The sequence below is a fragment of the Equus asinus genome, chromosome 6, assembly GCF_041296235.1.
Source record: "Equus asinus isolate D_3611 breed Donkey chromosome 6, EquAss-T2T_v2, whole genome shotgun sequence".
In the NCBI taxonomy this organism is placed as follows: Eukaryota; Metazoa; Chordata; class Mammalia; order Perissodactyla; family Equidae; genus Equus; species Equus asinus.
Genome location: NC_091795.1, coordinates 83500011 through 83511398, shown reverse-complemented (window position 1 = coordinate 83511398; position 11388 = coordinate 83500011). Strand labels below are relative to the sequence as shown.

Sequence of the window (11388 nt, the reverse complement as noted above, 5' to 3'; positions counted from 1 at the left end):
ACAAAACAGCAAACACAAAGCCCCAGCCATCAGAGAGGCTGGCTCCCGCTCCATTTACACCCGCCGCGCTCCTGGGAACAGATGTCCTCTCAGACCTGAGGGTTTCTGATGAGGCGTCCACTCTTCCAAGTGACCTGTGCCTTCAGTAATCAGAGAGACGCTTTCCCCTTTTCTGCAACAGTCCTCTGCATCCTAAGACTGATTTCCAGGTCTGGGTCCAGCACTGGCCGCTGCTAAAGGCAAAATCAGCATCCGTCGTGTCTACTCGAAGAGAAAAACACTGGGCTAATGACAAAAGAAATTGCATTGCTGTGTTGAGTGTGGTGAAAAGAACAGAGGCTTTGGAACCAACCAAGCAGGCTTAAATTCCAGCTCTGCAGCTCACCGGCTGTGTGACTGCGGGAGCTCACCCACCTTTTCTGTGACTTGGCTTTTGGGGCTGATAGTACTAATTCCACAGGTTGCTGTGATGATTAACAAGCTATGGTGGGCAGAATACCTGGTACAATGCTTGGCATGCTGTAGCCACTGAGTAAATCATCATTTTGTTGTGGTTATCGTTCTAAACACAAATAAGGAGAGAAGTCCATCTGGGCCACAGCAGGTATATTAGCACTCCCAGGAAGTCCTGATGTGGCTTCCTCTGGTGCCTCTCTAGGTGACAGTAGTAGCCTTTCCAGCCCAAAGCCCTTGTCGGATTGACTACACGTGATGGTCTATGTTCTGAGCAGGGAATGGATGTTCTGGAGCATTCCGGTCATCCCTGTGCATCACAAATCCACTCCTTCACAACCCATCTGCTTGCAGCACACACACTAGTCCTGATCCCAGAGCCCAACCTGGGGCTTCTCTGTCAGGACAGGAAGAGCTGGCTTTGGAAGCACACTCTACAAAGCTGATCCTGTGCTTCACGGAGAAATCTTAGATCAAGGCAGAAGAAGTTCCCATGTGCAACACCCAAGAAATCCCATGTACCACACAGACACATTCATGCCAAGCATGGAGCATATCCTATATACCACGGGGCAGGGCAGTGAATAACGCAGAACAGATCCCAGACACCAGCAAGGTCTGTGCAGAAAGCGAGACCCCTTCCACAACACATAGTGGATCCAGCATGTGTTGCCAAGATCTTGGGAGAATTGGGGCTGATGACAGGACCAACAGCACTCCAGATGAAATGGAGCTCATGTCTAGATCACAGCAGACCCTTCATAAGAGGCTGTGTTCAACCCAAAGCTCTCAGCTGGGCAGAGCCCCACTGCAGAGGAAAACCTTGGCTTCAGACTCTGGAAATCCTTACTTGCATTCAGGCTCTGAGGATGAAAGTAGGCAGGACCAGGAGAGGGTAGACAAGCCCAGTGAGTTTCTAATTCACGCAGCTTTTCTTCTTCTCCGGACAAGCCGGCACCCCTGGTGAGCTGTTAGCAAATTCCAATCCTGGAGGCATTGCAACACTCCAGAACCAGCACCCTTGTCATCACTGAGGCCAAAGGAGGTCCTCCTCTGCATAGATGTGGATTCCACACTGCCGCTCTTCGCTGCGAATGCCAGCAGGGAAACTGGGAGAACTCTCACACCTTCATCTAGAGATGAAACTGAAAGGATTCTTGGAGTGTGTGTTGCCTTCTTTCATTTGAAAATCATTCAAAATTATCTGTAAGACATTAGGAGTGCCTCCAATTGCCAGATCTTAACCTACCCCAGACCCCACAAACCTCAGCCACGTTTCCATAATGCCAACAGCTGTCCCATATGCCACTGCTCCAGAATGTAGCCGGGCGGATCCTTGCACGCTCACAGTTGGTGGATCCATGCAGATCACTTCACAGGACAGTTTGCTACAACATGCATGAACCTGACTCACCCTGGGCCTTTGTTCTTCTCTTTGCACTGAGTTGCTCCAGAGGTTACCTGTGTGTCTTTTAAAATCCCAAGCAATCCCTCTTTCTCCATATCCTGTCTACCTTACTCTTCAATCACTTCTCACACACCATTTTAAGAACTTAGCATTCAAACACCTCTATCCTTCCCCTTCAGGGCCTGTTGAAGGACCCTTGGGGAGCCTCCCTCCCCCCCTTGCACCCTGCTCCCCCTTCCAGGCACCCTCTGTGGCCCTCTCTTAATGACACACCGCTTTTCCTGGCTGACCCCATCATCGAGGGTGGATTGCTCCCTGCAATGCTGTGCTTTGTCCCCTCCCCTGCCCCCAGGCTGCACACCAAAACTTCACTCGATTTTTTTCTTTTCTCGGAAAATGCAGTTACTCTAACACCAACGGGCCATTTCCCCGGTGCCCTCACTCCCTTTCACTGACAGTCCTCCGACTACCCTCAGTAGATTATTATTATTTATTATTTATCAGCCGCCACACTGTACTCTGCTTCCTCCAAGATATTAAAGAAGACACAATCCCTGCACTGAGTTTACAGCCAAAGAGAGCAGAGGCCTGGATTCAGACATCACAGGAGCGAGCCGAGAGAAAGGGATTTACGGGCGAGTCCTCCGGAGGCCCGGACAGATCGGGGCGGGGCCTGGCCGAGCCCGCCCAGGCCGGCTCCGCCCAGTTCCGGCCAGAGAGCCAGCTGCTCCCCACCTTCCCACCCCCCGCCTCCCCAACACACACAATTTCTACCCAGGCCTCAGGCTTCTGCTGCTTTGCCAGGGGGAGTGTGTGTTGGGGGGTGGGGGAGGCGTCGAAGCCCACAAGCCTTTACCTTCAGACTGGGGGTGGGGGATGGGGGGAAGGTGGGGAGAACAAATATTTCCTCTGAAATTCAAAACCAGATGAGGGAGAGGTAGGGGCGGAGGGAGGTCAGGGAATAAAAACCAGATCTAGAGAGTTGGCAGGGAAGGGAAGACTGGTGCTGAAATGAAATGTTCTGGCATAATGGAAAAGCCCTCACTGGGGGTCGCCCCGGGCCTCCAGCCAGACCTTTTCTATTAGGGTTGAAGTTAGAGTGTGTAGACTGCAGAAAGGTGATGGGACTAAGAAAGTCAGTGTGGATAGTGTGTGTGTGGGGGGGGGGGGTCAGGGTAGACATGAAAGGTTGGTGTGGCCTGAGTACTGCTGTCTAAACACAGAGAGGTCGTGTGGATTCAAGAGGGTCAGTGTAAACAGCACAGTCCGCGTACAAGGAGGAGAGTCGCGTCTGGACAGACAAGAGAGGGCCGGTGGTCCAGATTCGCAGCGCTGGCCGCAGTTCTTCAGAGATTTGGGCAATTCCTGCTCCTTTCCGTGGCTGGAGTGTCATAGGGAGGGCGGAAGCCGAAAGCCGACTGGACTTTTCTTTCTCAAACTTTTCTGCCAGTTTCCTCAGGTGTTGAGAGCAGACAGGGAGCTCGCTAGCGTCGGTCCCGGTCCCCCAACCCTGGGCGGCGGGGCGGAGGCCGGGGCCGAGCAGCGGTGCCACGCGCGGTGCATCTGCCAGGCGCGGCCGCCGAACCAGGCGAGCCGGGAGCCACCGCAGCGGGGCGGGGACGGCGGACAGACGGATGGACACACCCGCCAGCACTCCGCCCCGGGCCGGGAGCGCGGCTGCCGGGGATCCCTCGGGCCCGGGGAGCCGCGCCGGGTGCCCGGCCCGGGGCGCCCCGCCTCCCCCACCCTCCACCCCCGCCCACTCGGGCGCCCGTGATTGGCTCCGCCCGCCCCTGGCTGCGCGCCGAAGCCCGCCTCCCTCGCAGCTAAAGCAGACTGTACCCGGAGCGGAGCGAGCCAGAAGGGAGCATGGTCCCCGCGCCGCGGCCGCGCCAGCCCCCGCGCCGCCGCTGCCGTCCCCGCCGCCGCGGATCTAGCTGCAGCTCCAGCCCCGGCCCCTGCTCCGCAGTGCCCGCCCGCAGCCCCGGCGGCCGCCGCGCCTGAGCGCAGCCCCCGCCCGGAGCCCGAGCCCGGAGCCCGGAGCCAGCCTAGCCCCGCGGCCGCCGCGGCTGCGGGGAGAGGGCGGGGGCGATGCTGCCGGAGCCGCAGCCGCCGCCGCCGCCTCGGTGAGAGCCGCGCCGCGCCGCGCATAGCCGCACAGGCTGACAGGCAGAAGGACTGACTTCCCTCTCCCGGGCATCCTCCCTGGGCTGCCGGGAGGCGGCGGCGGAGGAGGAGGAGGAGAAGGAAAAGGAGGAGACGGCGGAGAGCAGAAACGTGAGGAGGTGGACCTGGATCCGTTTCTCCCGGCCAGGACCCGAGCGGCCCCAGCTACCACTACCCGCCGGCGCCGTCCCCTATCCATCAGCCCTCCTGCGCCCACCCGCGACCCCCGGCTCTCTGCGCGTTGGGCCAGGTCCAGAGCGGCGCGGCCGGAGGTAAGAGCCAGGCTAGGGCGCCCAGTATGCGGCGCCGGGAACCAGCGTCCTGGCGGCTGCGTGGGGCCGGGCCGAGCTTGCGAACGGGGCCCGAGAACCCGGAACGCTGGGCTCGGCTCCCGCGGCGGCGGCGGCGGCGGCGGCGGCTGGAGCCTCCCGCGTCTGGACTCGCAAGGCTGCAGGAGCCCTTGCGCCTGCGCTGCTCCAGGGGAAAAAAGGGGGGAAAAACTTCCTGCCCCCGATGTGTAATGCGCGGGGGCTGCCCGGGGCCAATGTCGTGGTGGTCGAGGATGCTGGAAAGGAGTGTGGCCCCCGGCAGGGGCAGCCCCCTGACTGGGCCCGGCAGCGCGCGTCCCTCTCCAGGCCACCTCCCCTGAGCGGCCCAGGGCCCGGGCTGGGCTGGGGGCCAGGAGGAGGCACCGGAGAGCTGGACCCCGGGGCGGCCGCGCGCCCTGCCCTTTGGGGAGGTGCGCGTCTCTGTGCAGCAGGAAGCCAGGTTGGGGTTTCTGCCCGCTCCCGTCCTCAGACCCTGCATTTGGGGTCCGGGTCTCTTCACTCAATCCCAAGTAACTTTGGAGGTAGAGGAGCTTGAAAACCATGGGGAGAGAACCCGCGCAGACCCTGTTGTGACCCCCACTTCCCTTAACACCTTGTGGGTACCAGCGTGTTTGGGGGTCGCCGAAACGAGAGCTTAAAGGGAGGGTCAAGGGGCGAGGATGTGGTGTAGGATGGGGAGGGGTTGTTTATGTGTGGGATAGTGTGGACGGGGAGATAGGTAATTTGCGAGTGTGGACGCGCGCCCCGACTGCCGCCTGGGGTGTGGGGTGGCGGAGGACTCATGTGCGGGTCTCCATGGCCTGGAGCGGGCCGAGAACGCGAGGTTATCCGCGGTCGCAGCGCGGTGCGGGCACTGGGCAGCGCGGGTCCCCGGCCCAGAGGGAGGGGCACGCTCGCCAGGGGCCCAGAAAGCGGAGCCGAGAGCCTGGGAAGGTCCAAGGCAGCCCCGGGGCAGGTCGGGTCTGCGTTGGCTGGGGAAGGCGGGGACGCGCTGCCTGCCTGCGGCCAACCCTCATCGAGGAGGGGATGGGGGCAAAACGTGAGTCTCGGATGCCTGGGTCCGCCAGCTGAGAATCCAGTTGTCGTTCTTAGGCTCTGGAACCGAACGGCAGACGCGGTCAGTTGGGGTGTCCTCCGTGGGTCCCTAGGGACGCCGATGGGTGAGGAGCCGCCGCCTTTGCCATCCCCGCCGCTCTGCAAACGCTCGCCTCCCTCCCTATGGTGCGTGCGCCGCGGCTCGCCCCGGGCGAATCGCGGACGCAGGTATTTATGTAGCATTAGGCGAGACCTCGGCGCTGGAGGGATCGGACCGTGGAGGACGCCGAGCTGCTGCTGCCCGCGAAACTTGCACTTCGTCAGCCCAGGGACAGTCATGCTCCGCTGCTGCAGGCTCCTGCCCCTCATCAGCCGAGCTGCGCTGGGATTCGGACTCCTCTTGCAGCGACAGATCTGTCCTGGTTACAGCTGTATTTACCCTAATTTCAGTCTCTTTAAAGTCATCTGTTAGTCACGACAGAGTTCCTTCCCTTGCCGTGTGGTCTTATCTCTAACTCAGCCCTGGGAGGGCAGATTTAAGGAATTATTTCGATTTAGGATGAATGGCAGCAGATTTAATTAGCCCACCTCATGCCTGATGTTTTTAAAAATTGTATTGGGTTGGTGTGGAGAGCTAACTTTTTCACTCCTTTTGGGGGGGTGGGGTGATGAACAATTTTATAGATTGTTCATCCTAACACTTGGCAAAAACGTTGTCAGATACCGCACAGGTGAATACTTTAAAGGCTGGTCCATATGCATGGATTTGAGTAGTCACATATTCTAGGTGTTTGTACAGGTAAGCAGCTGTATGCCACTGACCAGTGTAGTCTCTGTCCCATACATTGTTCTGAGTGCACTTGATTTTTCAGCCTGCTATAAATCAGGGAATTACTAGCACATGTGCCCTTAAACTCTGTATGAAATGAATGACATTTAAATTGGTTTATAGGCATTTAACCAATTTTAATAACTTGTCTGCACAAGCATCTTATAAACCATATTTGTCTATGATTAAGGAAAACATTTTCTTCTGTTCAGTCTCTCCATTATTAGCACAGTTAACGGAAATTTATAGGTCCCCAACTTTCATTTGCAAGCAACAATCCAAATGAAGTACCTAGAGTTGTACTGAAATAAAATATCCTATGGTAGCCATGGTAACAAATAGATTAAGGTCATTGGTTTTCATCTGGATGTGTTGGGGGGGCGCGGAATCTAGTGTTGTGTCTTTTTAATTATGTTTCTAATGAGTAGTGGTCATACTCCATGTATTCAGTGTGGGAGATAAGCGAGACCGGGAATTCAGTTTTGTGAGAGGTTTATTGGAACAAAGACTAGTCGTGCCCAAGAGAGTGACTTCTGTTAACTGTAGCTCCTCATATCCAGAAAGCAAATGGATAAAACCTTTTTTGTTTTTCAAGTAGATGAGAATTGAGTTAGTCCCTTTAAGATTAGAAAATGTATTTTGCGTATAAGCTCTTTCCAAAGGAACCTTCAAATCCAGCTCCTGTTTTCTAGGAATAAACATGTTAGAAGTGTGGATGTTGGTGTGGATTGGGTGTCACAGTTGTTATCAACACCTGTCAGTCTAAGTGAGGCATATCATTAGTCTATTCAAATCTTGCCTGTTTCAATATTCATGCATTTCCATGGTGATCCATTCCATTTTTGTTTACTTAGTCAACCTTATAAATCTTTGGCATCAATTTCAAATGTGCCATCTTTTTTTCTTTCATTTATCAATTGATTGGGCTGCAAATCATTGCCAGATTAAAGCGTTTCCTTTTTTTTTCTGCTAGTTCCCAAAAGTTTACACTATTCCTGGTTACACACAGATATTAAGGGGTTAAATTTTTTAATAGACTCAAATAACACCACTGATGCTAATGTAGATTTTTAGCATCTCATTTGATATATGTGCATGCATGGGTATTTTTTTTTTTCTTCCAGCAGGCTTACCGTAAAGCTTTCTCGCTTTATGGCCCTGAGATGTCAATCCAATCCAGCAGAATTGACTAAAGATTTTCCCTCCTCCCTCTCTCCCTTCCTTCCTTTCTTCTTTTTTTTTTTTTTCCTACCCTGTTATGGTTCAAGGATTCTTTATGTCTTCAGGTATATCTGGCTCAGACAGACTTCAGGACTTTTGTGTATTGGAACGGGCCTGTCCTTCTAGGATCTTTTCTAGTACTAGCCAAAAACAGAAGGTTCTGGAGCATCAGAGGATTTTCCGAATGCGATATACATTTAGTCACAGCATATATTGTCCCTGGGATCGTTGTAACACTTTAACTTCGCTGATCAGGCAGCTTTGCTTAAATGCGAGTGATGATTTTGTTCACCCGCTTTCAGCTTTGCTTTCTAATGATGCGGTCCCATGCTAATCACACCCCGTATAGTTCAGAAATATCAAGGCAAGCGTTAGCACGCTACTGACTTATTAGGATCAGGAGAAGTAATTGGAACACTTAAGTTCAAAGTCAGATGGAGAAATGGAATTATAACCAACCTTGTGATTCTATAATCAGTCAATCAAGTGCCTACTTGGGGGTAAGGGGAGGAAGAGACACCATGAATAAGAAATCCAGCCATTGGTTGTGGTGGGTGAGGATAAACCAAAGCAGAAACTGTGTAGGACGACTACAGAACAAGAAATCTCTTTGTGGATGGATAAATCACATGTAGACCCAAATGTTTAAAACCTGGAAGAGTATTTGTAGTTTGTGCAGAAGATGGTCATTTGTTATTACTCAGGAAATCAGGGGTCATTCCTAATATGCTAAAAAAAAAAAATGGATAACATAATCCCTGGCAAGTACTTCCATTTGAAGTAAATTTTACTGTAGACATGGTCTGAATAATTTTGGTTAAGAAGGAAAAGTGTGTCAGAATTGCCTGCCTGTTGGATCAAAAATACTGAGGACAGGACGACTCTGAAAGCACACTCTGGTTCTTCCTACGGCAGCTCCAGGCTTACTTTCCCCAAGTCCTTGGTCAGAAAGGTGGTCTGTACTTTGTTCGAAGAAGTCACTTGAAAAAAGGGAGACCGAAGCTGTAAATTAAGATGAGGCAAGTTCATCTTTGGAAATAGCAACACAGTTATTTCTGAACTGAACTTTGTTGTCTTGAAGCATCTCTACCTTTAGGGAGGCAAGGGGAAGATCTCCCGTTTCCCGTGAGAGGGGATTTCTGCGTGAAATTCAAATGCCTCATCGACTGTTGACTCTGCTGCAGCCGGTGATGATTCCGAAGCTAGAACAGGAACGGTCAAGCGTGTTATGGTAGGGGATCGGGTTTGGGCCAAGAGGTCAGCTCCCCAAACATTTAAAGACTGCCATTGGCCGCACCGGGGTCAGTTTTTATAATTATTTTATAGAGTTTTGAAATTTTTAATTCATTGATTCTTTTAAGGAATATGTATATGTGTGTGTGTATATATATACACAAATATATATACACACATATACAAATATATATTCTGTCACTTTTTAAAAATTGTGGTAAAAAACACATAAAATTTATCACCTTTACCATTTTTAAGTGTACAGTTCAATAGTGTTAATGTTCGCATGGTGGTGTGGGGCTATCCAGAGCTTTTTCATCACTGAAACTCTACACCCATTAAGCATGAACTGCCCCCTCCCCTAGCCCCTGGCAACCACCATTCTACTGTCTATGGAATTGGCTACTTTAATATCTCATAGAAGTGGAATCCTGCAGTCTGTGTCTTGGAACATGGGTGTGCAAATATCTCTTTGAGATCCTGCTTTCAATTCTTTTGGATATGTATACCCAGAGCGGGATTGTGTCTTCTGCCACTTTTTACCTAATACATTACATTGATCTTCTGTTTAAGAGACTTGGTGAAAATGCAGACAACAGAAGACAGTCAGATAAAGAGTGCAGTAGATGTGGCTGATATTTCTTCTTGCTTTTTTGGGTGTACATTTCCTCGTGAGTCTCTCATCTCGTAGGTTTCGCTTTCACCGCTTGCCTGAGTTGCGGCAATAGTACCGAGTGGGTAAAGGCACGGACTTCGTCTCAGAGTTGATGTCCAGTCCCTGATGCCTGCTAGCTGTGTGACCTTGGAAAGATGCTTCATCTCAGTTAGCCTCAGGTTTCTTTTATGAAAATAGAGAGAATCATCGTGGCCGAGATAACTCCAGTAAAACCTGCATCCCAATGTGTGTCCTGGCGAAGTGCTCCAGAGAGGAGAGCTTGGGTGAAGTAGCAGTGCCAGGAGAGGCAGCAGCAACCCTGGAGCTCTCAGAAACCACAGACACCTATCCTATTAAATTCGATCCTAAATGATTTCATGTTGCACCGGGGTGTGTATATGTATATTGTATTCTGTGAATCTCATTATCAGCACTTATTCTGAAAGGCATAAGCGATTTGCATCACAATTACAGTAGTTAAAAATATCCTTGAGTGGATTTGATATATGAACTTTTAATTCCATTTTTAGTATCCTAATTTTAGAGTTGATGTGGATTTTAGAGGTCAGCTAATCTAGCTGTTATTCAATCACCAAACCTGTGTCAAACCCCAATAATATAATAACAGTAGCTTCCAGTTATGGCTGCCCACTATATTTTAGTACTTTACATATATTATCTCTAATCCTCATGTCAATGCTGCGAGGTAGGGATTATCCACATTTTACAAATGAAGATGAGGCTCAGAAAGTTAATCAACTGGCCCAAGGCCGCAAGTCTAGCCACATTGTAGAGCTGGGTTTGAACCCAGATCCCTCAGCTACCATCGTCTGTCTTGTCTTTTCTCTGTGTGTGTGTGTATGTGTGAATATGTGTATGTGCATGCCCGTGCGCATGTGCATGTGTGGTTTTCTGATACTCCAGACTGGGTCTCAGTGCATTTGCACCGCTTCACACTGCCTGTTATGTGCCAGGTACTGCATTTTCTGTGCTAATTAACATTTTAAAGAAAATAATTCTCTTAGAGGGAATGTGAGCTTAAATAAGAATATTAACCAGGTCTGACCAACATTCACCGTATTTTCAGATTGCTCACCTGCTTCCGTTTACTCTGGTTCCTGGAAGGCTAATGAGAAATCCCTTCAGATGCTTGAACGGCATCTGTTTCCATATCGAGGCAGTGTAATAAGTAAACAGCACATTGAAGAGTAGAAACAGTGTACAAAGATTCAAGGATGAATCCAGAACCACTCGAGACTGATCTGGGCTTGATCACTTTTGAATCCCAGTGTCTAGCACAGTGCCTGGCACAGAACGCCATAATAAAAATGTTTGCCTGCATAAGGTTATGCCCAGAGAAGGTGTCAGGTAATAGATATCAAAGCCTGTTTTTTGGATTTTCTTTGCATTCAGTATCTGTATAGTTATATCTTCATGGTTTTTCATTGTGTGGAGTTTTAGATGCTATAATTGGGCATATGTGTATTAAATATGCTTGTTGATGAGTTCTAACTAATCTAAATGGAATCTTCTAGGATTTATGACTTGAAACTTTGAAGACTAATTTTCTTGGAGCTTCTTCGTTCCAGTGATAACTTGAATCTACTTGGCACTTTTGAGAGTTGACACAAAGTCCATCCTTCATATCACACTTACTTGTAAGGTGTGGTCCCTACTCAGATTTTTAAATTTGTGGTATTTCACAAAAGCATCGTTTTAAAGAAAAATACAACACCTAGAAATCATAGAGACCACTATGAAAGGGCAGTAACATTGTATTTTTCAACTTCAGTCCTGTTTTTATTCTTTAAATTTGTTTTTTTAGAGACGGGAAGAGAGTGTGAATAAAGCCTGGAGCAGACATCTCAAAGATGTGTTCGCTCCCTGTTTTAACTCTTCCAACCTTTGTTCAGCCAAGTGGTGGCTTCTTCAGTAAGAGATTAACATGAGAAGAGCATGGTTCTGATGCCTGTGATCATACCTGGAATTAAGTGATGGCATAGGAAATCCTGGGCGAGGGTTAGGCTGCAGAGGGGCGGCCGTCCCTGGGTTGGCACGG

The 11388-nt window shown here is 50.4% G+C and overlaps 1 protein-coding gene across 2 annotated transcripts in view; it reads left to right on the top strand.

Annotated features, from left to right (window-relative positions):
- Window positions 1–4018: 4018 nt before the first annotated feature.
- The window catches only part of KLHL29 (kelch like family member 29), a 311448-nt gene continuing 304078 nt past the window's right edge, over window positions 4019–11388 (top strand). For both annotated transcript variants that reach the window (XM_014866428.3, XM_014866429.3), the window contains exon 1: window positions 4019–4299. The gene's annotated coding sequence lies outside the window, so the exon portion shown is untranslated. The remainder of the gene's footprint in view (window positions 4300–11388) is intronic.